This window comes from Panthera tigris, chromosome B4 (genome assembly GCF_018350195.1).
Source record: "Panthera tigris isolate Pti1 chromosome B4, P.tigris_Pti1_mat1.1, whole genome shotgun sequence".
Classification (NCBI taxonomy): Eukaryota; Metazoa; Chordata; class Mammalia; order Carnivora; family Felidae; genus Panthera; species Panthera tigris.
Window position 1 is genome coordinate 41,404,998 of NC_056666.1, and position 22,608 is coordinate 41,427,605.

At 43.1% G+C, this 22,608-nt stretch overlaps 1 protein-coding gene across 2 annotated transcripts in view; it reads right to left on the minus strand.

The window, feature by feature from the left end:
• LPCAT3 (lysophosphatidylcholine acyltransferase 3) overlaps positions 1 to 22,608 on the minus strand; it is a 39,676-nt gene that overhangs the window by 6,747 nt on the left and 10,321 nt on the right. The gene's annotated exons all lie outside the window — the stretch shown is intronic.

The window sequence follows — 22,608 nt, forward strand, 5'->3', positions numbered from 1 at the left end:
CAGTATCCAAGAATCAAAATTTGCTTTGTAAATACAAACTTAAAACTGAAGATATGGGGGCACCTGGGTGGCCCCGTCGGTTAAGTGTCCAATTTCTGCTCAGGTCATGATCTCGCAGTTCGTGGCTTCGAGCTCTGTGCTGACAGCTCAGAGCCTGAAGCCTGCTTCGGATTCTGAGTCTCCCTCTCTCTCTGCCCCTCCCCTGCTCGTACTCTCTCTCTCTCTCTCAAAAATAAATAAAACACACACAAAAAATTTTAAACTAAAGATATGAATTTTATACTGAGGCAATACAAAACTGGGTCCTAAGACTAGGTTTCCTTTATAGCCTATTAAATATTGCTAGGAATTTTCTCTTGCGTTTTTCTAAATGACACAAGGAATTAAGGGTGCCTAACGATGCCCTAAGATGCTAGTTTACACCTTTATGTTCGATTATGATTTCATCACCTGTCCTGTTAGCAGAGTAATGTCAGCTTATTAACACTATTAAGAGGACAAATATAAATTAAAACCAGGCTACAAAATGGGATTACTGACTGCACATACAGTTGTAGACTCCTCACATACTGAGGTCTGGGCATCAACTGTGTTATAAATCCATGTAAATATCCTGGGGAAATGTCATCTAAAGCTGTGATTCCGAGTATAGTCCCAGGGCCACGATGACGGAACTACAAGGGGTCTCTGCTGGGTCATAAACTGATTAGGCATGGCGAAAGGCAGCTTACGGAATTAAAAAGGGTCAATAACATTTGGTATTTCTGAACTACAATCAGTATGTTCCATGGCTTTACTACACATTCAGTGTTCTGTCAAGGAGCGTTCTACTTTTTTTTTTTTTTTTTTAATGTTTATTTGTTTTTGAGAGAGAGAGAGAGACAGAGTGTGAGCAAGGGAGGAGCAGAGAGAGAGGGAGACACACAATCTAAAGCAGGCTCCAGGCTCTGAGCTGTCAGCACAGAGCCCGACGTGGGGCTCGAACCCATGAACCGTGAGATCATGACCAGAGCCGAAGTCGGACGCCTCACTGATTGAGCCACCCAGGCGCCCCGGTCAGGAAGCGTTCTATCAAGAAGTCTGGCTAACGTGCCCGGAAATACTCCTCCTGCAGCAGAGCACGTGCAGAGAACTGGAATCCCCACGTCTTTCTGGAAGGACACTTCACATATCCTATCATTGCATAATTAGTGTTCCTGAGCTGCTCATGATTTATAGTTGCTGTACCTCTTGCTGTCAAATTATAGGTTGCAGTTAGTTTTTCGTGGGCAGTATGCTGGTATGCGTGGTTAACTCTGAGATGCTTAGGAACGTGTTGGACACAAAGAAAGTGCTCGATTATTTATTAAGTGAATAGAAAAATGGATAATCATGTTTTATATTGGCCTATGTCCTTCTAGTCCTTTTCCCCATTTTTTTCTTTTAATTTACCAACACAGTTCGGGTATTTGTGTATCCTGGTTTTTTCATGGAACAGTGTGTCAACTATTTGATCTTCTTGGTGCTAGGACTTGCTGATGTTCTTTGATTGCTGTTTTCATCATGGGCTAGGCTCTTTAACAAATTTACAGCTGCTTGCAAGTAGTTAATTCTGCAGATGGTCTATGGATCACGGGCTCATTCATTTGACAGATGTTTGTTAAATGCCTACTCTATGCCAGGTATTCTGATTATAGAGCATATAATGAGGAAGGAGGTGGCATGTAATGGTTTATTCTCTTTCTTTTTTAAAGTTTATTTATTCTGAGAGAGAGCAAGCAGGGGGAGGGGCAGAGAGAGAGGGAGAGAGAATCCCAAGCAGGCTCCTCACTGTCAGTGCAGAGCCCGATGCAGGGCTCAATCTCACGAACCCGTGAGATCATGACCTGAGCTGACTTAACCACCCAGGCGCCCCTGTAATGGTTTATTTTCCTGCTAGCAGAAGATGAAGTGATATAGGATTACTAGGCTCAAGGGAGAGGGAGACATCTATAAACCCTTTCATAGTCAGATGAATGAGCAAAGAAACAGGATTGAGTCTCATTACATATCACATGGGCAGGGACAGAACACCAGGTTACAGCAAGTTTTGCTAAGAAGCAGAGCCAGGTACTAGAAAGTATATAGAATAGGGTCCAACTGCCTTAAATTTTTTGCTTTTTACTTTTTAAAAGTATTTATTTTTGAGAGAGAGAGAGAGAGAGAGAGAGAGAGACAGAATCTGAATCAGGGTCCAGGCTCTGAGCTGGACAAAGAGAGCCCGACGCAGGGCTTGAACCCAGGAACCACGAGATCATAACTTGAGCAGATGTTGGACGCCCAACCTACTGAGCCACCCAGGCGCCCCTCATTTTTTTTTTTAAGTTTATTTAGAGAGGGAAAGTGCGTGTGAATGAGAGGGGGAGGAGCAGAGAGAGGGAGAGAGAGAATCCCAAGCAGGCTCCATGCTCAGCGTGAAGCCCGATGCGGGCTCGATCCCACAAACTGTGAGATCATGACGTGAGGAGAAATCAAGAGTCGGAGGCTTAACTGAGCCACCCAGGCGCCCCTGCTTTTCATTTTTAATGTTTTAGAAACAGGAGTACAAATGAATAGAAGCGATTAATAGGGTAGATCTTAATTATCTAGAGTACTGGTAAATGAGTTCATCTATAGATAGTGAAGAGCTTATCTCTTTAGGCACTAAGACCTTTAACCAACTGGAAGCACTAAAACCATTTAGAATGCTTGAAATTAAAAAAACAAAACAAAACACGACACACACTACTCTGCTTCCTTAACCTGAATATACTTAACATTTTCTTGGTGATCTGGGCCATAATTATTCTGCAGTACAGTCATGATGGCTTTGTGACCTGTCGAGGAGTGTGAAACCGTTTGCTCGGACCCTGTAGGCCCTCCACTGTTCGGCATTCTGAGTTCTTGTATCTGTTTCTTATGGCCTTCATGGCCCCTCCCTTGCTATTCAGGGATCAGGAGTCACTTCTTGAGCTTCGTAGAGTTCCTTTCCCAATTTCTACTTTACTGCAGGCCTTAGAAACCGTAACTTTGTGTAAAGTTGTCAAAGGTGTAAAAAAAAGATGTAAGAGCCAGAGTCTTGGGTGCTTTCCTTACAGGAGACTTAGTGCACAGGCCGGGTGACATCTGTTCTGGCCGCTCCAGGCCCCTTCCTCCTGTTTTCAGGTATATTTGGGGGGCGGGGTGGGGGTTGTTGAGTTCCCTACACTCAAGAAGATGGAGCAACTGGCAGAAAAATTAAAGAAGGCAGCAGGCCAGGTTACCACAGACACGGAGGTCCTAACAGAGAAGAGCAAAGCCCGGAATGAAGCCTCAGAGAGAAGAAGGAGCTGTGTGTCAGCCGAGTTGCTGGGACAACCCAGAGCTGATTTTGAGCGTAAACATCAAACCTGGCTCTTGGCTGCCACTCAGCTCAGCGGGCTTCGGGGCCTGGCTGCCCAGTCACCCCTTGAGGGATGTGCTGTTTGGCACAGGATGTTGTCCCTCAAGCTGTTTCTGAGTCTTAACGCTTTTTGATGGGAGTCGACGATTACTGTAATGGTTGCAGTCACCGGAAGAATCTTTAAAAACCAACGAGAGCAACTCCTCGCTCACCGCCCACCCACGAGTCTGATTCGGCAGGTCTGAGTGACCGTGATGTGCGGCAAGGGTTAACAAGCACCACCTCACGAAAATCCGAAAGCAAGCCGGCAGCACTTACTAGGTCCTGAGAATAACATTCTAAGACTGATGGCCGGGGGTTCTGGTCTTTCCCATAATAGCACCAAACATGCAGAGAGGTTTGTTTTATAAACAAATTTGCAGCTTCACGCAAGTAGTTAATTTCCTAGATATCCTGTGGATCGCTGGCTCCCTCGTTCCTTTGACAAATGTTTATATAAATGCCTACTAAAGCCAGGTATTCTGTTTATGAAGCATAGGAGAACTTGTTTGGCTATACTGTAACTGTTTCTTCTTTTTGATTATGTTTTAAAGGTGGGGAGGGCTTCAGAAACTATTAGCAGATGAAGGATGATGATCTAACACATATTAAACCTTGAGGATCCCCTACCGGAATGGGAATGTTCCAACAGCAAAAACTAGGGCATTCAAAATGCTCTGAACCTCAAAGTACACTGAAGTGGGTCCTCTTCAGAGGTTCAGCAGTCATGGAGCGTTTCCAGCTGTACTCTCCAGTCACTGGATCAGTCAGGTCCAAGCGCCACTTGAGTCAGAAACTAGGATCTGTCACAACCTAGACTGTCATGGAACTCCTTATTCTCTGTACGGTAGTTGTGAAATTACTTGTTAATCCTACAGGTTTGGAGGCTTCATTTGAAGAAGTAGAAATGAGCTGTTTAGGGGCACCTGGGAGGCTCAATCAGTTAAGCGTCCGACTTCAGCTCAGGTCATAATCTCACGGTTCATGGGTTCGAGCCCCGCATCGGGCTCTGTGCTGACAGCTCAGAGCCTGGAGCCTGTTTGGGATTCTGTGTCTCCCTCTCTCTCTGCCCCTCCCCAACTTGCACTCTGTCTCTCTCTCTTTCTCTCTCAAAAATAAATAAACATTAAAAAAAAAATGAGCTGTTTGTATTCAAGTCTGATTAATTTCTTTGACTTTCAACCTGTATAGCTATTTCTGGACTCTGGAGGAATATGGTATGACCCCATTTGATCAGTCAGTGGTTCATATTACCCCGGTGAAAGGAATATAGAGCATTTTTGGCAAGTGTGAGAGAGAAGACAGAGTTAGAACTGCGATGTGTTGGCTTAGTCAGATACTTATACCAGTTTTGTCAAAGAAGAAAACTACCTCAAGCACCATACAAAGAGTTGGTATAATGTCCATAGCATACTGTAGTGGTGTTCAAACTTTCTGCTCTCTTTAGACTCTTAAAAATTACGGAGGACCTCAAAAACATTTGTTAATATGGATACTATCTATCAATATCTACTGTATTAGCAAATAAGAGGTGCCCAGGTGGCTCAGTGGGTTGAGTGTTCGACTCTTGATTTAGGCTCAGGTCATGATCTTGTGGTTTTTGAGTTTGAGCCCCACATGGGGCTCTGTGCTGACAGCGTGGAACCTACTTGGGATTCTCTCTAAATAAGTAAGTAAATGAATAAATAAATAAATAAAAGAAAATTTTAAAGTATTTAACTACTAATTCATTAAAAAATAGTAAACCAATTACATAATATATAACATACTTTTAATGAAAAAAACTATATTTTTCCAAAACAAACAAAACCATTTAATGAGGACAGTGGCATTGTTTTACATTTTTACAAATTTCTAGCCTTTGTCTGGCTAGATGGAAGGTAGCAGGATTCTCAAATCTGTTTCTGCATTTAGTCTGTTAATATGTTGTTTTGGTTAAAGCATATGAAGAAAATCTGGCTTCACGCAGATATACAGTTGGAAAGAGAATCTTAATAGCCTTTTCAGATCATTCTGAGTATTATTCTTTGATACTATACCAAAACTGGACAAGTAACTAATTTCCTAAGGGTAAGTGGCAGTGTGGGATCTGCAACCATATCAGTGAACTTTTCATTAAGGGCTTAAACTCACAAACCTGAGATCAAGACCTAAGCTGAGGTTGAGAGTCGGATGCTTAACTGACTGAGCCACCCGGGTGCCCCCCGGCTAAAATCATATATATATATATTTTTTTTAATTTTTAACGTTTATTTATTTTTGAGACAGAGAGAGACAGAGCATGAACGGGGGAGGGGCAGAGAGAGAGAGGGAGACACAGAATCGGAAGCAGGGCTCCAGGCTCCCAGCCATCAGCCCAGAGCCCGACGTGGGGCTCGAACTCACGGACCGCGAGATCGTGACCTGAGTCGAAGTCGGACGCTCAACCGACTGAGCCACCCAGGTGCCCCTAAAATCATATTTCTTAATATCACCACTGATTTCCAGCAGAAAAGCCTTTGTGTATTGGGAAGTTGTCAAGCTCATGGTAACAGATACAAGTTTTCCCAAATTCTAATATTCACTTGAAAGCTTGAATTTCAGTACTGACTACAAATACTGTCAGTTGTTTTCCCTGAAGTGACAGGCTCGCTGTGTACATTTTCGAGAAACTATGTGCCAAATGCCCACGTCTCAGCAACCACAGTCTGTCAGTCATTCTTTCAAGTAAAAATGGTGTTCAATGAAAAAAGGAGCTGCCACTTCAACACGCAGCTCAAGCACCGCACAAGACCTTGGCCTCCACATGCCATCGCACTTCAGGATGAAGAAATGCTTTGTTTGTATTTCCCAGTTCCTCAAATATAACATTAAGAGGACGTGTACTCAAGGCTTGAGATGTAATAAAATTAATACTAACTGATGCTTCATCGAGGATATTCTTGTTTTTAACATTTATTTATTATTGAGAGACAGAGAGACACAGCATGAGCAGGGAAGGGGTAGAGAGAGGGGGAGACACAGAATCCGAAGCAGGCTCCAGGCTTTGAGCTGTCAGCACAGAGCCCGACGCGGGGCTCGAACCCACAAACTGCGAGATTGTGACCTGAGCCCAAGTCGGACGCTTAACTGACTGAGCCACCCAGGCACCCCTCATCAAGGATATTCTTAAGTGAACCTGGCCTTTTTCTTTTTTTTGGACTGAGAGTGCGCTGCAGGGAAGAATACAGTGACTGAGGGTACAGCTGTGCCCTTGCCCTGACTGGTGCTAAGGCACCCGCAGTCTACCCACTGTTTGTACCATCAGATCAAATGTCAATGCAGTAAAAATGGCCAATAACATCTTAGTATTATAGTGAAGACAATTTTAAGGTTCTCAGTGACCCCTCGGGGCTCATGGACTACACTTGGGGAACTGATGAACTGCTGATATATGGAATGATGTTTTGGCTTAATCTTCCTTCTTATAATGCCCACATCTGGACCTTTTATTCCTCCCTGCTTTACTCACCCGCCCTCCTGTATTTTTTTTTTTTTTTCTATTGAGGTATGATTCACATACCAAAAAATTTTGCTGTTTCAAAGTGTGGAATTCAATGGTTTTTAGGATATTCACAAGGTTGTGCAAACATCCCACTATCTACTTCCAGAATTTTTCCATCTCCCCAAAGGAAACCACATATCTGTTACCAGTCATTCTCCATTCCCTCCTGTTCCCAGACCCTGGCAACCACCAGAGGTTACTTTCTGTCTACAAGGCTTTCATATAAATGGAGTCATATAATATGACTTTTATGTCTGGCTTTTTTCACTTCACATAATATTTTCAGGGTTCATTTATGTTATAGCACATATCAGTTCTTCATTTTTAAAAACATTTTTTTAGGGGCACCTGGGTGGCTCAGTCGGTTGAGCGTCTGACTTCAGCTCAGGTCATGATCTCGTGGTTTGTGGGTTCGAGCCCCGCATCGGACTCTGTGCTGACAGCTCAGAGCCTGGAGCCTGCTTTGGATTCTGTGTCTCCCTTTCTCTCTGCCCCCCTGCCCCCCCCCCCAAACTCTGTCTCTCTCTCCTTCAAAAAAACAAACATTAAAAAAATTTTTTTTAACATTTTTTTATTGGAGTATAGTTGACATACTATGTGATTACCAGTTTCAGGTGTACAATATAGTGATTCAGCTTCTCCATTTGTTAAGCTACGTGCACGGTGCATTATTCTTTCTTTATGGCTGAATAATATCCCGTTTATGCATACACCATTTTGTTTATTCATTCACCAGCTGGTGGACATTCAGGTTGTGTCCACTTCTGGCTACTATGAATGAGGCTGCTATGGAACATTTGCATGCAAGTTTATGTGTGAACACATATTTTTCCGTTCTCTTAGGTATATACCTAAAAGCGGGTCTCTTGGTCCTCTTACCGTCTAACCCTGCACTTCTCAGTTGGTGGTGCAGACCAGTTTTTAAAATTTCCCATTTTTTGTGGACCAATACTTCTGTTAAAAAAATTTTTTTTTAATGTTTATTTTTGAGAGAGACAAGAGAGCGTGAGCAGAGGAGGGGCAGAGGCAGAGGGAGACACAGAATCCAAAGCGGGCTCCAGGCTCCGAGCTTTTAGTACAGAGCCCAATGTGGAGCCTGAACCCACGAACTGCGAGATCATGACCTGAGCTGAAGTCGGATGCTTAACCAATTGAGCCACTCAGGCGCCCCCCTGTTGTGGACCAATATTTTTGTAAAATACAGAGTCACGGGCTTGGATGATGTGAGGCTGTCAAACTGTTACAAAAGTTCCTAAATGTTAAAAAAAAAAAAAAAAAAAAAAAGTTCCTAAACGTTGACTCTCACTTTCTTGGCTTGCTTTGACAGGTGGCCGGTTACAATCTGAATAGATCGCACCGACCTATCTTTCTTTTTCTCGTTCACTGAAGGCTTTTTCCTGGCTCCTAAATATGGCTGATCTCCAGGATTCAGTGTTGACTCTCTTACCATGCTCGCTACGCTGCCTCTCTGGAAATGGCATCTACTCTCACCATTAATAGGATCTTCACGCCAAAGACAAACACATCTTTAATCCTAACGTCTCAAGTTTCAGTTCCACATTTCCTACTTCCTGGCCGGACATCTGAAATTCTGTATTAACTAAAACACAACTTACCCTCTACTGAGCCCTCTCTTGGCTTCTGTTTTTATTTATGGTGCCATCATTCTCCAGGTCACCCAACCACGTTCAAAAGCTTGAGTCTGGCTTTGCCCCCTCCCTGTCCTTAGTTCCCTCCTTTCCATAGGATCTCAGCACTGTTACCACCTTGTCTTCTGTGCTCCACTGGCAGGTCAGACCCTTAAGCACTCATCCTTAAGCTCCTGCACCCTGAAACTCATGCTCCCAGCAGCCCTATACCAGAGTATTCTTCCTTCAATTCCTGCTCAGAAAACACCAATGACTCCCAAATGACTCCCGATGACTACTCAACAGAGTGCCAGTCCCTAAGCCTAAGACTCAAGGTCCCTCTTCTAAACTACATTTCTAATTAAAACTTCCATTTCTCTGCTTCAGCTAAAACTGATCTGCCAGATTTTGCCCAAACATATCTTAGGTCTTTTGACTCTAGACCTTGGGTCATGCCAGTCCCTTTGCATGGAACGCCTTCTCCAACCACCCCTCTACCACTCATTCTAGAAAACCCAGTTCTTTCCTTTTGTAAGGCTACCTCAGACCACAGTGAATTCATGGCCCTGTATATTATGGACTTGTGCCTTAAACCCATGGTACTTAGAAATAAGACTCTCATTTGGTAAGTCATTATATACTATAATGTGCCATTCTTTACATTTTTGTTGTGTATTAAGGTCTTTTGCTTGATTGGTCAACAGTAATGGATGTTTAACAGCTGTTTGACCTTGAGCATCAGTTTCCTCGTCTGTAAAATGGGGGAATAGCACCTGCCTCAGTGAGTTGTTGTAAGGACAACACATACAAAGTACTCAGCACAGTGCCTAATATATCGTAAGTGGGCACAAAATTATACAAATACACATTCACATAAAGTTAGAGGGAGGTAAACAGGGCAGTCTTTGTTTGCCAAACATCTCCTTTCACCTTCCTGCTAACGGTTTTTTTTCCCTTTGTAGCCTCAGACCCTTAATCCTCTTCTTAGCTCATATTTCTCTTGTTAAAAAAAAAAAAAAGTTAGAGGGAGGAAAAGCAGGCGTTATCTGAGAAAATTCTGGGGCAAATGGATATCAGAGCTTCTGAATCTAATCTTCATTCCATGTGACAACCAAATGACTAAGGGGTTTCCTTCCCATCTGCATTTCAAAAGAAGACTCATAGCATATTTATTTTATAAGGGTACTGACTTCGGCTTGCCAACAGCACTTTTCCCAAAATACAATGTACTACTAGAATTAAGGCGCACTTTGGAGTTAAGACAGACCTCAGTTGTTACTTACTAGCTGCCTCAGGCTTATTGATTGTTAACCTTTTTGTCCTCAGTTTCTGTTAACCTGTCTCATCAGTAAAATGAGTATCTAGCTTAGGGTTTGTATATTAAGCCTGGTACACATCAGATGCTCAGTAAATGGAATTGGGCCACCTCTGCTCGAACAGTGAAGTGCCCAGTGATCTCATCTCGTCACCTGGCTGTGAATACCACCCATTTGCTGAGTTCTCCCCAATTTTCATCTCCAGAACAGACTGCTCCCTTGGACCCCACACTGCTATCGACTACTCAACACTTTGAGTAGGGGCACGCCTAACAGACACCTCAAATTTAACAGGTTCCGAAATGGCACTGCTGACCTACCCTCCTCCCTAAACCTGCTCCTCCCCTAGCCTGCCCCACTTCAGCAAACAGCAACTCACCCCTCCCTCCCTTAGGACTGGAACCCTGCAACCCTGCCATCATTCTTGACCTCCCCAGCCACGTTCCGCCCTCAACCCAGCCAGTCAACAAATCCTGTCTGTTCTACCTTGAAAACAAGCCCAGAATCTGACCACCTCTTCCCCTGGTCCAAGCCAACACCGTCTCTGGCCTGTATTATTATATAGTTGCCGCCTAACTTCCTGGCTTCTGCTCTTGCCTTCGTTCAGTCTAGCCTAACACAGCACCCATGGATATTCTTTTTTTTTTTTTTTTTTTTTTCAGTTTATTTTGACAGAGAGAGAAAAAGAGAGAGACAGAGATATTGAGGGGGGAGAGGGGCAGAGAGAGAGAGAGAGAGAGAGAGAGAGAATTCCAAGCAGGCTCCGCACTGGCAGTGCAGAGCCTGACATGGGGCTCGAACCCACAACTGAGTCCAAACCAAGAGCCGGTAGCTTAACCAACTGAGCCATTCAAGTGCCCCACTCACAGGGATTCTATTCTATCAGATCAGCTCATTCCTCAGCTCAAACCCTCAGAAGGCCTCCAATCTCACTCAGCAAAGCCAACAAGACCTGTTCGCTCTCCCCAGCTTTCTCTGGCCCATCTCTGTCTCCGCCATGCTTCTTCCCCAGCCACAAGGCTCTCCCGTCCAGGCAGTTGGGCAGGTCCAGCCCCAGAGCCCTCACCATTAGTAGGTTCCTTGCCTGAAATGCTCTGTGTACAGATAAGCTCCAGTCCCTCAGGTCTTTACCAAAATGTCACCTTATCAGTGAGGCCTTCCCTGACCTTCCCATCTAAAATTGCACACACTTCCTCCTCCTCCCCACCAGCACTCACCACCAACACACACTTCTTGTTCTTCTCTGCTTTACTTTTCTATTTCCCCCTCAGCACTTATTAATTAATTAATTAATTATTTACATAGTATATATTTTGTTTATTTATCAGCCTTTGAAAGTAGGGATTTTTGTCTGTTTTCTCCCCAGTGCCTAGTACAAATCCCGGTACAAAAAAGGTCTCAAAAATATTTGTTGAATGGATGACAAAATGAAAGGATGAGAGAATATTCTCTAGGCAGTCAATGAAGTATTTATTAACCATCCACTATGCGTGGTCAGCGTTGCATTAGGCAAAAAGGGGAATGTTGGTAGAAACCAAAGAGGTGTTTTTTAACCCCTAGGGAGCTTTGCAAATAAGAGAGAAGTATCAAACACTGATGTTCTTGAAGTACTAACTGCATGGAGTAGCCAATGCTGTAGGAGTCAGAAAGAACAGAGATCAGCAGTGACCAGAGAAGTCAGGATGGATAGAGAAGATAAGGAAAGGGCGCTCCTGGGAGGAGAGTAATGTAGTAAAGACGCAGAGGTAGGAAAGAGCCCTTCAGAGTCACTTCAAGAGGGGTTCACTACAAGGGGGGCAAAACAGCATAACAAAATGGCCAGGAAGGTTTGGAAAATGGGCAGTCTGAAATGGGCATAACAGGAAAAAAGCAATAGGACTGTCTGGATGTGGGGGGAATGACAGAAAACGAGAAATTAAAGATGAGTAAGCCACTGTGATGGTCTTCAAGATTTTTGCTGGAATAAGCCCCAAAAAGACTTATGAAAAACTCTATAATCCCCTGTCACATTTTTAAGTTGTCATCTATTAGTTATAAGCTTAAACAATAGCAAGTGATGTGTTTTTTAAATGTATATCGAAGCTGTGCTTTAAGTACGTGTGGAAATGTCTGCCGATGGCAGGCTAATCAGCTTGATCAGACTTCCTTTCTGTTAAAAGAGGCCTAGGCTCATTTTTAAGTTCTAGTAAACATGCTAATACTTCTCTCTCATAACGACCATCTTATTTCTGAATTCTGGCTTTAAGATGGATAGATAAAAGGGGTGCCTGGGTGACTCAGTTGGTTAAGCGTCTGACTCCTGATTTCGGCTCAGGTCATGATCTTATAGTTTGTGCGTTGGAGGCTGAGCTGGGCTCTGGGCTGACAGTGTGGAGCCTGCTTGGGATTCTTTGCCTCTCTCTCTCTCTCTCTCTCTCTCTCTATCCCTCCCTGGCTCTCTCTCTCTCTCTCTCAAAAATAAATAGGAGTGCCTGGGTGGCTCAGTTGGTTAAGCACTGGACTTCGGGTCAGGTCATGATCTCACGGTTTGTGGGTTCTAGCCCCACGTGGGGCTCTGTGCTGACAGCTTGGAGACTGGAGCCTGCTTTAGATTTTGTGTCTCCCTCTCTCTCTACCCCTCCCCCGCTCACGATCGGTCTCTCTCTCTCTCTCAAAAATAAATAAACATTAAAAAAATTTTAAAAAGCCAGATAGATAAGGTTGTCATGAGTTTGTCACCTGGATAAAATAAGAGCTGCTCAACTATATGCTAATTATACTTTATTTTATTTTATTTTTTTAATTTTATTTTATTTTTTAACGTTTATTTATTTTTGAGACAGAGAGAGACACAGCATGAACAGGGGAGGGGCAGAGAGAGAGGGAAACACAGAATCGGAAGCAGGCTCCAGGCTCTGAGCCATCAGCCCAGAGCCCGACGCGGGGCTCGAACTTGCGGACCGCGAGATCGTGACCTGAGCTGAAGTCGGACGCTTAACCGACTGAGCCACCCAGGCGCCCCTATGCTAATTATACTTTAAAAAATAATTACAAAAAAAAAGGGACTGCTCCTCTTTGCTTTACTTTTGTGGCATCCTGGGGCAACCCACCATACCTTTTTTTCACTTGTCTAAGGCTGCTAACAGGTGACTTTAAGGGAGCTGGGAAAGGAGAACCTTCAGAGCAGACAGTCTTAAGCTTATTAGTTTTAGACAAGAGTACATATGGAAGCTGAAAACCTGGAAATTAATTCCCTAATCCATGCCCATGTATCCCCTGGAAAGTCCTTGTGTACCCCTTGGGTACACGTACCCCAACATGAAGACGAATAATACGAGAAGTTTTGCAGAAAGAATTCCAAGTAATTTAACTGCTAAGTAGCTTCATTATATAAAAACAAATCATACAAAACAGAATGCACCGTTGCCTTGTATTTTACAAATACAACATGAGACTCAAATGACATTTCTATTTTGTTAAGTAGACTTCCTGTGCAGCGAGGAGCCCAGCGTGGGGCTTGAACTCACAACCCTGAGATCAAGACCTGAGCTGAGATCAAGAGTCAGACGCTCAACCAACTGAGCCCAGGCGCCCTGACATTTCTGTCTTTTAACAGCTGCTTTACGCTAAGACCCCCGGGCCCGAGAGCACACACTTATTTAGTCTTCCACCATCGTCTTCAGGGAACTGACCGTGAGAAAACTTAAGAAGATCTGCTTGAAATCCATGCTTTTATCCTTTTCTCCAGATTCAGAGAAAAGATGTGCCTTCCTCCTCTTTAAACATCTCCTTCCCTTTGGGCCCAGTCCTTGGAATTCTAGCCATCTCAGTCTCACCAGAGAACTTTATGGTCTTTCTTGCTAGCTTCCTTATTCTTTCTTCCTCAATGATAACAATTATTATTATCATTAATGCCAGTGAATACCAACGAAACGCTTACCGAGTACTTACTACATGGCATGCGCTGAGTTAAGCACTTTACACACATTATGCCACTTAATCCTCCTAATTAAGTGAAGGAAGAAATAATATCATTGTCTTCACTTTCTGAATAAGCAAACAAATAAAAACAGTTAGCTATACTGTGCTGATTGCCGAGTAATCCATGCAGCTGGATATTAACCAATGGGTCTCACCTCTAAGTCCGTGACTTAAGCCCCTAGCACATGATCTCCTCTAACTTCAAACTTCCCTTCTAGCCCTTCCCACTACCCCTGTCCCTTCACTGCTGCTTCTAGCTACTGTTCAATCCCACTTACTCCTTTTGTAGTCAATTGCCTACAATCATGGTCTAATTCATCTATTTCTTGTCTACCCGTTTCTTAGCTTTCAGCAGTGCTCTTAGGAACTGTTTACTGACAAGATTATGGAGGGTTTTTGGAATTTCTAGTTAGAGATGGCTGGAAAAAGCCCCAGTTTCATTCTTATCTTGCCTGGATGTTATAATTTTTCTAGTCTATGGAAGGTTACCACAGATAATGTCTATCTTGCTTTGGGCAATACAGCAGGGCCATGTTGGAAGGATCTATCAAACAGCTATCTGTCCTTTTAACCAAATTTCAGTTAAATTTTTCCAAGGATTACAGACTAGAATATAAAATAGGACTGCTTTTGAACGTGGCTTATTTGTTGTTTATTTATTTATTTAAATTTGTAATGTTTATTTTCAGAGAGAGAGAGAGAGAGAGAGAGAGAGAGACAGAGTGTGGGCAGGGAAAGAGAGAGGAAGACGCAGAATCCGAAGCAGGCTCCAGGCTCCGAGCTGTCAGCACAGAGCCCGACGTGGGGCTCGAACTCACGAACCGTGAGATCATGACCCGAGCCGAAGTCGGACGCTCAACCAACTGAGCCACCCAGGCGCCCCTGTTGTTTATTTTAACAAATACTTTCACGTGATAATTTTATCGTCACTATTTCTACTTTGAAGATCTGCCATTCACTTCTTTTTTCCATCCAAGTGGAAGTTCCTGTGCCCAACCACTATACAGAGAAAAGGAAGACAAACAAATGGAAAGGACAGGAAAGCTTTGCCCGACACTGCCTATTCAAGCAATTGGCAACGGGTTAGGCACGTATGCTCGGTTACTGACCACTGTGTCAGCTGGAAGAGCACCTGTAGATTATGGACGTTTAGGTGAGGATGAAGCTCTCACCTTTGGAATCTGTTCAGAACTGGTCCTTTGTTTCTCTTCACCAGATTAGGCCTGCGGATAGTAAGGGCAAGGTGCCAACACATCTTCTACACTCTGACAATCCTGTACAGCTTGGGCTGAGTTATGTGCTGAATGGTTATTCATAATATATTCAGATTCTTAGAACCTGAAGAAATCTTAGAAATCACTGACTCCAAGGCCTTCATTAGATAAGACACTAAGGCCCAAATGGGATCACAAGCATGCCCAAGGTTAACAGAGCACAGCTCAAATTAGAATCCACATCACTTGACTTCCATTCGGATATTCTTGCCACATGCCTTGGCACTTGGCAGTGACCTGCTAGCGACTCACTAATAAATACCTAGCTGTGTGCTTTTAAAGCTACAGCTGTATTATTCTTTGCTCAACAATAATCTATATTCAAGCATCTGTCTGCAGACACATGCACACTCATGTTTATGTTCGCTTAATCTCCTATCTATAAACAATTAACATCTACATTTTAATGCCAAGTCTAGGTGCTCTCCTGTGCTCTCTTTGTTAATCCAATTCTTGGGGACTTCCCGTCCCTACCTTCCCTCACACAGCTCAGTAAGAATATAGCGGTTCCCTTCTCAAAGCGTCCTCCAGCTGAGTATCTCGAACATTCTGACAAATGTGATACAAGATTCAAGAAAACTGGGACAAGTGATCAAAATGTCCTGGGGATCAATGAATAGAGGGGACATTTCAAAGGTAAACTAGTGGATGGCTGTTACTTGTGGGAAAGAAAAAGGGTTTGCTATGAAGGTTAAGAAATACTCGGCTTTGCGCTGGTGGTACGGAGCCTGCTGGGAATTCTCTCTCCGTTGCTCTCTGCTCTTCCCCTGCGCGTGCTCTCTCTCTCTCTCTCTCTCTCTCTCTCTCTCTCTCTCTCTCTCTCAAAAAAATATATACATATTAGTTTTTCAGTCACTTAACCCAACCCAACAACCTAAACCCGAGCTGCCCCAAAGTCCCACCAAGAGTAATTCTTTAACTGCTCCATTTAAACCAAGTGCTCTTAGTAATGAGCTTAAGCTTATTACTAAGCTTAACCATGTTAAGCTTAGTGCTGGTGGCTGATAGACCCACACGTTGGCTAAACTGGTAAAATCTGCTACAAAGGCTGAAAAGTTAAGACCCAACAGAGGACTGACTTTGATGTCACCATTTTTTGTTATGCCACAAGGAGTTGGACAGGAACAGATTCTCACTAGCTTCTTAGTCCAGGAGTTAGCTGTCCATCAAGGCAAGCCCTCTGCAGTATTTCAAGTCTGATTAGATGGCAGAAGGGACGTCAAGATCGTTATCCAGATGTTTGAATGTCCGGTTACAGTATTTTTCTATACTACAATGGTTTGTTCAAATGGTCACATAGTTACTTTGTTACTGTAGATAAATTTTTTCTCCCCTCGGACTTATTCTACAAAAATGTACAGACTGAAAGAATGTTAAAGCTAAAAGAGGCTGTTGACTGGCCTTTCTCCATTTTAGTGGAACAGGGACAACAGCTGTTGAGACTGACTTTGAGGCACGTCAAGACACCAAAATGCCTTTCTTAGCAAAGACAGTGTATCACATTTTAATTTTCTGTAAATTAATAAATGACACGGTGGCAACTTGCAGCCAATTATCTGATCAGCTAGAATATCCCTGGACTCAGGAATCAAGAGTAATCTAGTTCAGAAAATCAGCTCTGCAGTTTGGGTAAATTACTTAGATTATTTGCATCTCAATTTCTTCATCTGTGAAATAGGGAAATTGGCAGCCATATCTGCAGGTTGTTGTATAGATTAAAAGAGAAAATATCCATAGAAGCATCATACATGGATTTCTTTGGGGCCACTTAAAAATTCTACAAGTCGGTGCACGTGGGTGGCTCAGTGGGTTGAGCGTTGGACTTCGGCTCAGGTCAAGATCTCACGGTTCATGGGTTTGAGCTCTGTGTCAGGCTCTGTGCTGACAGCTCAGATCCTGGAGCCTGCTTCAGATTCTGTGTCTCCCTCTCTCTCTGCCCTTCCCGGGCTCACGCTCTGTTTGTCTCTCTCAAAAATAAACATTAAAAAAATTAAAAAAATTTACATACGGGCAAATATTTTATATAAGCATAATCTATACCTAACCTTAAACTTGGAGTATTCTTTCAACCGGTTTGGCCTCTGCCCACCTCACTATGATTTAACTAAATTAAGCCTATAGCAAGTTGCAAAAATAAAGGTCTGTAAATTGTACCCGGTACTCCAGAAGAAGACCATTGGCCATGAAGCGAATAAAGCTTTAGTTTCAAGGCTTGTCCTTGGCATAGGCCCCATTTAAGGCTCTGGGCAGTGGTGGGGGGTGGGGGTGGCAGCTAACAGCATGTTCACATGGTCATATGTTTTTGTGAAACTTGTTAGCTATTTTTGTAGCCTTTTTCTTAAAAAAGGTTCCCAAGATTATATAAGCTTCAGGTCCCCCAAATCTTGGATTATAAAAAAAAAAAAAAAAAATCAACCACCACAACAAAATTAGGCATATGCCAGAAAATTCTTCTACTCCTAGAATCCCGTGGGTACAGGGCTTCATCCAAGATCTTCCAAATGACAAGCATATTCCCCAAATAAGTTCTGGTGGGGGGTTGTGGTGGGGGACGCTTGGCAGCAGTGTTGGTGGCTGTAGGATCCCGGCTGTCAGTGGCGGCACAGGTCTGAGGAGGGGTGAGGCTGAGAAGGCTGTGACAGGATTGTGACTGGTAGGCAGGGAGAGACAGCTGGGACGTGGGATGCAAGGGTGGTACGTGGGAAGCAAATTTTGAAGAGGAGAAGGGGCACAAAGACTGTCGGTGTGGACTTCAAGATACATCGTCACCCCTAGCCAGCGTGCAGAGTAAGGGAGCAGAGCAAGGGAGCAACATGTTGCCTACAAGCCCTCTTCCTTGTTCATTAACAGTTTTACGTACAGTGGCTGAAATGCTGGGTACATCAAGAGACTACAGGAGGCAAGGGGATGCAGCCAGGGTTAGAGAGGGGAGGAGAGGGGAATGGTGGGGAGGAGAGTGGTGGGGAGGGGAGGGAAGGAAAGGGAAGCGGAACGGAGCGAAGCGAAGGGAAGCGAAGGGAAGCGAAGGGAAGCGAAGGGAAGCGAAGCGAAGGGAGTGGGGCCACGGGGTGTGTGTGTGTGGGGTGAGGTATCCTGTATTTCATTATACTATGGCTATGCATTTCAGATGGCAGAGGCATCTGTGTAGGTCCAGGAGAGGAAGGGACTGTAGAAGTCATCTAGCATAGATGTTTATCACCTGCGAAAACAGGCCCATCACAGGCACGGTGAGAAGCAGCGGGCTGGCCAGACCCCCACGGCGCAGCCCCCTTCCCTGCTCTCTGACCGGTCCCCCCTTCTCTTGCCTCTTATTTTCCTTTCCTGCCCTTTCTGTTATTGCTTCCTCCACTTCCTTCCCTTATACAGACCTGAAGTGTTCCCCCCCCCCCCCCATTTTTAATGCTTTCTGGATTTTGTGCGTTATGGTTCTCTCTCAAAAACGTCTAACTGGTGTGTAGTAACGTGAGTCCCTCCTCACCCCCACCCGCGCCCTTTGAATTTATGGCACTGGTTTTCAGTGGAGAAACGGGCCCTTCGCTCCCATGGTGACTTGATCTTGCCTAAGGTTGCCTGAGGGATGCCCCGTCACAAGGCCCAAGTGGCTAATTAGCTGTTCTTTCTCCACCCCTCCCACCTACTGCTCATGATAATTTCTCTCTAGAGTTTAGAGCCGTCAAATCTGATCTTTGTAAATACAAACAAGGTAGGTGAGACTTTTCTCTGCAGGTATTTCAGCAAATGAAACAATAAACCCTTTCTTACATCTAAGATTCTAACAGAAGGAAAGATAACAGCATTACGCCCTGTAATTGTCCTCATGAATCTGAATAGGTGTTAATTGCTGGGTTCTGCTCTACCTGTGATCATACACAGTCCCTCTTTAGTCTTTTTTTTAAGTGTAGAATTCACTGAATTTTGGTATATTCTCATTGTTGTCCAAGCATCCCCAGGGTCTAATGCTGGAACATTTCCATTACCCTGACAAGAAACCCCACCTCTCTGAGCACTCAGTCCCAATTCACCCCCCCCCTCCCCATCTCATCTCCTGGCAACCACCAAACTACTTTCTGTCTTTATGAATTTGCTTATTCTGGACATTAAAAAAAAAAGTTTATTTATTTTGAGAGAGAGGGAGGGAGACAGAGAGGCAGACAGAGACGGAGACAGAATCCCAAGCAGGCTCCACTCTGTCAGAGCAGAACCCAATGCGGGGCCCAAACTCAATAACCATGTTATGACCTGAGCCGAAATCAAGAGTCGGACGCTGAACTAAGCCACCTAGGTGCCCGACTTATTCTGCGCATTTTATTAAAACAATTTTTTTAAGTGTATTTATTTATTTTGAGAGAGAGAGAGAGAGAGAGAGAGAGAGAGATATGAGGGAAAGAATCCCAAGCAGGCTTTGCATGGTCAGCTCAGAGCCTGACGCAGGGCTAGAACCCACAAACGGCTAGATCGTGATCTGAGCGGAAATTAAGAGTCAGCCGGTTAACCGACTGAGCCACCCAGGCACCCCTATTCTGAACATTTTATTCCAATGGAATCATACAAAATGTGGCCACTTCTTGGCACAATATTAACATAATGAAAACATTAGCATAATGTTTTCAAGGTTCATCCACATTGTAGCAGGTGGCAGCACTTCCCTTTTTTATGGCTGAATAGTATTCCACTGTAGGAATATAACATTTTGTTTATTCATTCATCAGTTGGTGGACAAATAGGTTGTTTCCACTTTTGGGCCATCATAATAGTGCTATGAACATAGGACGCAAATGTTGTACAAGTTTTTGTGTGAACGTGTGCTTTCGATTCTCTCGAGTATAGAAACGAGGAGTGGAATCGCTAGGTCATACTGTAACTTTAACTTTGAGAAACTGCTGAACTGTTTTCCATAGTGGCTGCACTGTTTTACATTCCCTTCAGCGATGCACGAGGGTTCCAATTTCTCCACATCCTCACCGACACTATCTTATTCCTGTTTTGTTTTGTTTTTGGATTACAGTCATACTAGAGGGTGTGAAGTGGTATGTAATGTCATTTAATTTGCATTTCCCTAATGACTAATGAGTTGAGCATTTTTCTATGTACTTATTGGGCAACTGTATGTCTTCCTTAGGCAAATGTCTATTCATATCCTTTGCCCATTTTTTAATTGAGTTATTTGTCTTTTTCTTATTGAGTTACAAGAATTCTTGATATATTCTGGACACTAGATCCTTACCATATGTATGATTTACAAATATTTTCATAATCTGTGGGTTATCTTTTCATTTTCTTGGCAGTATCCTTGGATGTACAAAAGTTGGAAATGACTGATTTCTTTCTATATTCAATATTCAATTCTATATTCAATATTACTTGAATATTTGGGAAGATTTTTAAAAACTAAAAATCATATATTTTAGAATTAAAAAATACTTTAGAATATAAACCAAGAGGGTAAGACTTGAAGAAATTTGGAGCTTCTGGTGATATGATGATCTGGGTCCCCATAATTATGTTGGGTTCTTAGTGTAAATAATAGAATTGTATGGCACCCAGTTCCTAGTTTTGCTTTTGTTGACTACTCTTTCAGAAGACTCAATGAAGAATTAAAGAGTGCAGTCAAATTATCCTTTGGCTAAAGAATGAGGATTTCTAGTAGCACTAATGGTTTGATATTTTTAGTCAGAGCCCCACTTTATTTGTACGCTAACTATAATCAATCTTTCTCCCTTTCGTCAGAGGTATATGTCATAAGAAACTTAACAGGGCACCGTTCCAGCTGGCCTCTGCTTGCTGGCTTACAAACAGAAGTTTTGTATTTATGGACAGTGATCCAGAGTGGTGTCCAAGTGCATCTGAGTTTAGAGTTGCTATCACAGCAGAAATCGGAAACCTCAGGAACTATAAGGCATTTACCATGCCTACATGGAAGCCACTTCTCATCACAGCATTTACAAATATACAGTGATCAGAACGTTAACTTCCTGGGATCCCATATCTGCCTCAGATCTGTATACAATATATATGCGTGAATCCTCTATTTTTTTTTTTTTTTAGTAAACTGCCTACAAAATTACTACCTCACCACTTATATTTTATGCAGCAGAATGACCATATATGCCTTTCTTATGAAAATGCCATAGCAACATGAATACTTGGTACTGAAAAGCATCTTTAATTGACAAGAGCTTTTTATTTTTAATTTAAACACAGCCCATGCTTGGAGTGGGGCATTTAAATAGTCTACTTGGTGACTTCATGTGAGTCAAAAACAAAACCTGGGTCTGCTCATTTTTGGCCTGATCTTCTACCCACTTTCTGACAAATGTCCCTACAGCTAGAATGCAGTGGCATTTCTATCAGAAGCCTCTATTACTAACAATTTTGGTACATATGGTTCTTAGAATACTTGGTGCAAGGTGTCCAGAATTTAATGAATCTCACTTTATCTTCAAAGCCAGTGCCTGAGTAGAGAGGAACTTGGATTTAAAAACCAGTCCATTTTAAGCCCAAAGGCAATTCTTATCCAGAAATTACTTATCCTTATTTTTAGTGTCTTACACACCCCCTACTCTTCTCATTTTGAAAACGGGGTAGAAATAAAGCTGCATGCAACATCTTTTGGGCTGCACAAATCACAGATAGGCTTTGAAGGCCTCTAGGGAGCTATTACTGCTTCACCAAGAGAACTCTAGGTGGGCCCTAAATCTCTTGGCCCTGGACTTCAGCCAATTGCTGAAAAAATGTCAACACAAACACACACCTCTACCTTAAAAAACTCTGTGCTTGGGAAGGACAGCTTTCCCTGGCAGCCGCGACTGGGGCACCTCATTCTTGTTAGAGCTACAAGTCAGTTTATCAACTGTGTTAAGAAATGTGAGGCAATCGATTAGGAGAATGCTATACCGCTGGAGGTGGCTGATGCAAGACAGAAGAGGAAAGATGGAACTATTTGTCTAACAACCTTATGCAAAAAAACCCTCCTCTACATTTAACCTTCTCATCAAAAGTGTGAAACAGATGGTGGAGATAATGATGTTAGTTAGACAATGAAGATGATGATGATCTAACAGTATCATTGTTATAATAACATTAACAGCGTAATTTGGTAATAATAATAGTATTTGAGGAATAACAAGTGATACTAGCAAATAGGGAAAATTAAGCAATAAGAAACTGAGAAATTTGTTTATTACAAAGATCACGGGATACGACACCATTTCAAAAAGCTGAAGATACTATGGGGACACTAAGTATTACAAAACAGCTACCAGAAGAAATAAACCAGTGATCCTCAAACCTCAGGGTAGTTACGATAACCTAGAAGACATGTTAAAACACAGATCATCAGGCCCTGTCTTTAGTAGGTCTGGGGCAGACCTAAGAATGTGCATTTCTAGGGGTGCCTGGGTGGCCCAGTTGGTTGAGTGTCTGACTTCGGCTCAGGTCAGGATCTCACAGTTTGTGAGTTCAAGCCCCTCGTCGAGCTCTGTGCCGACAG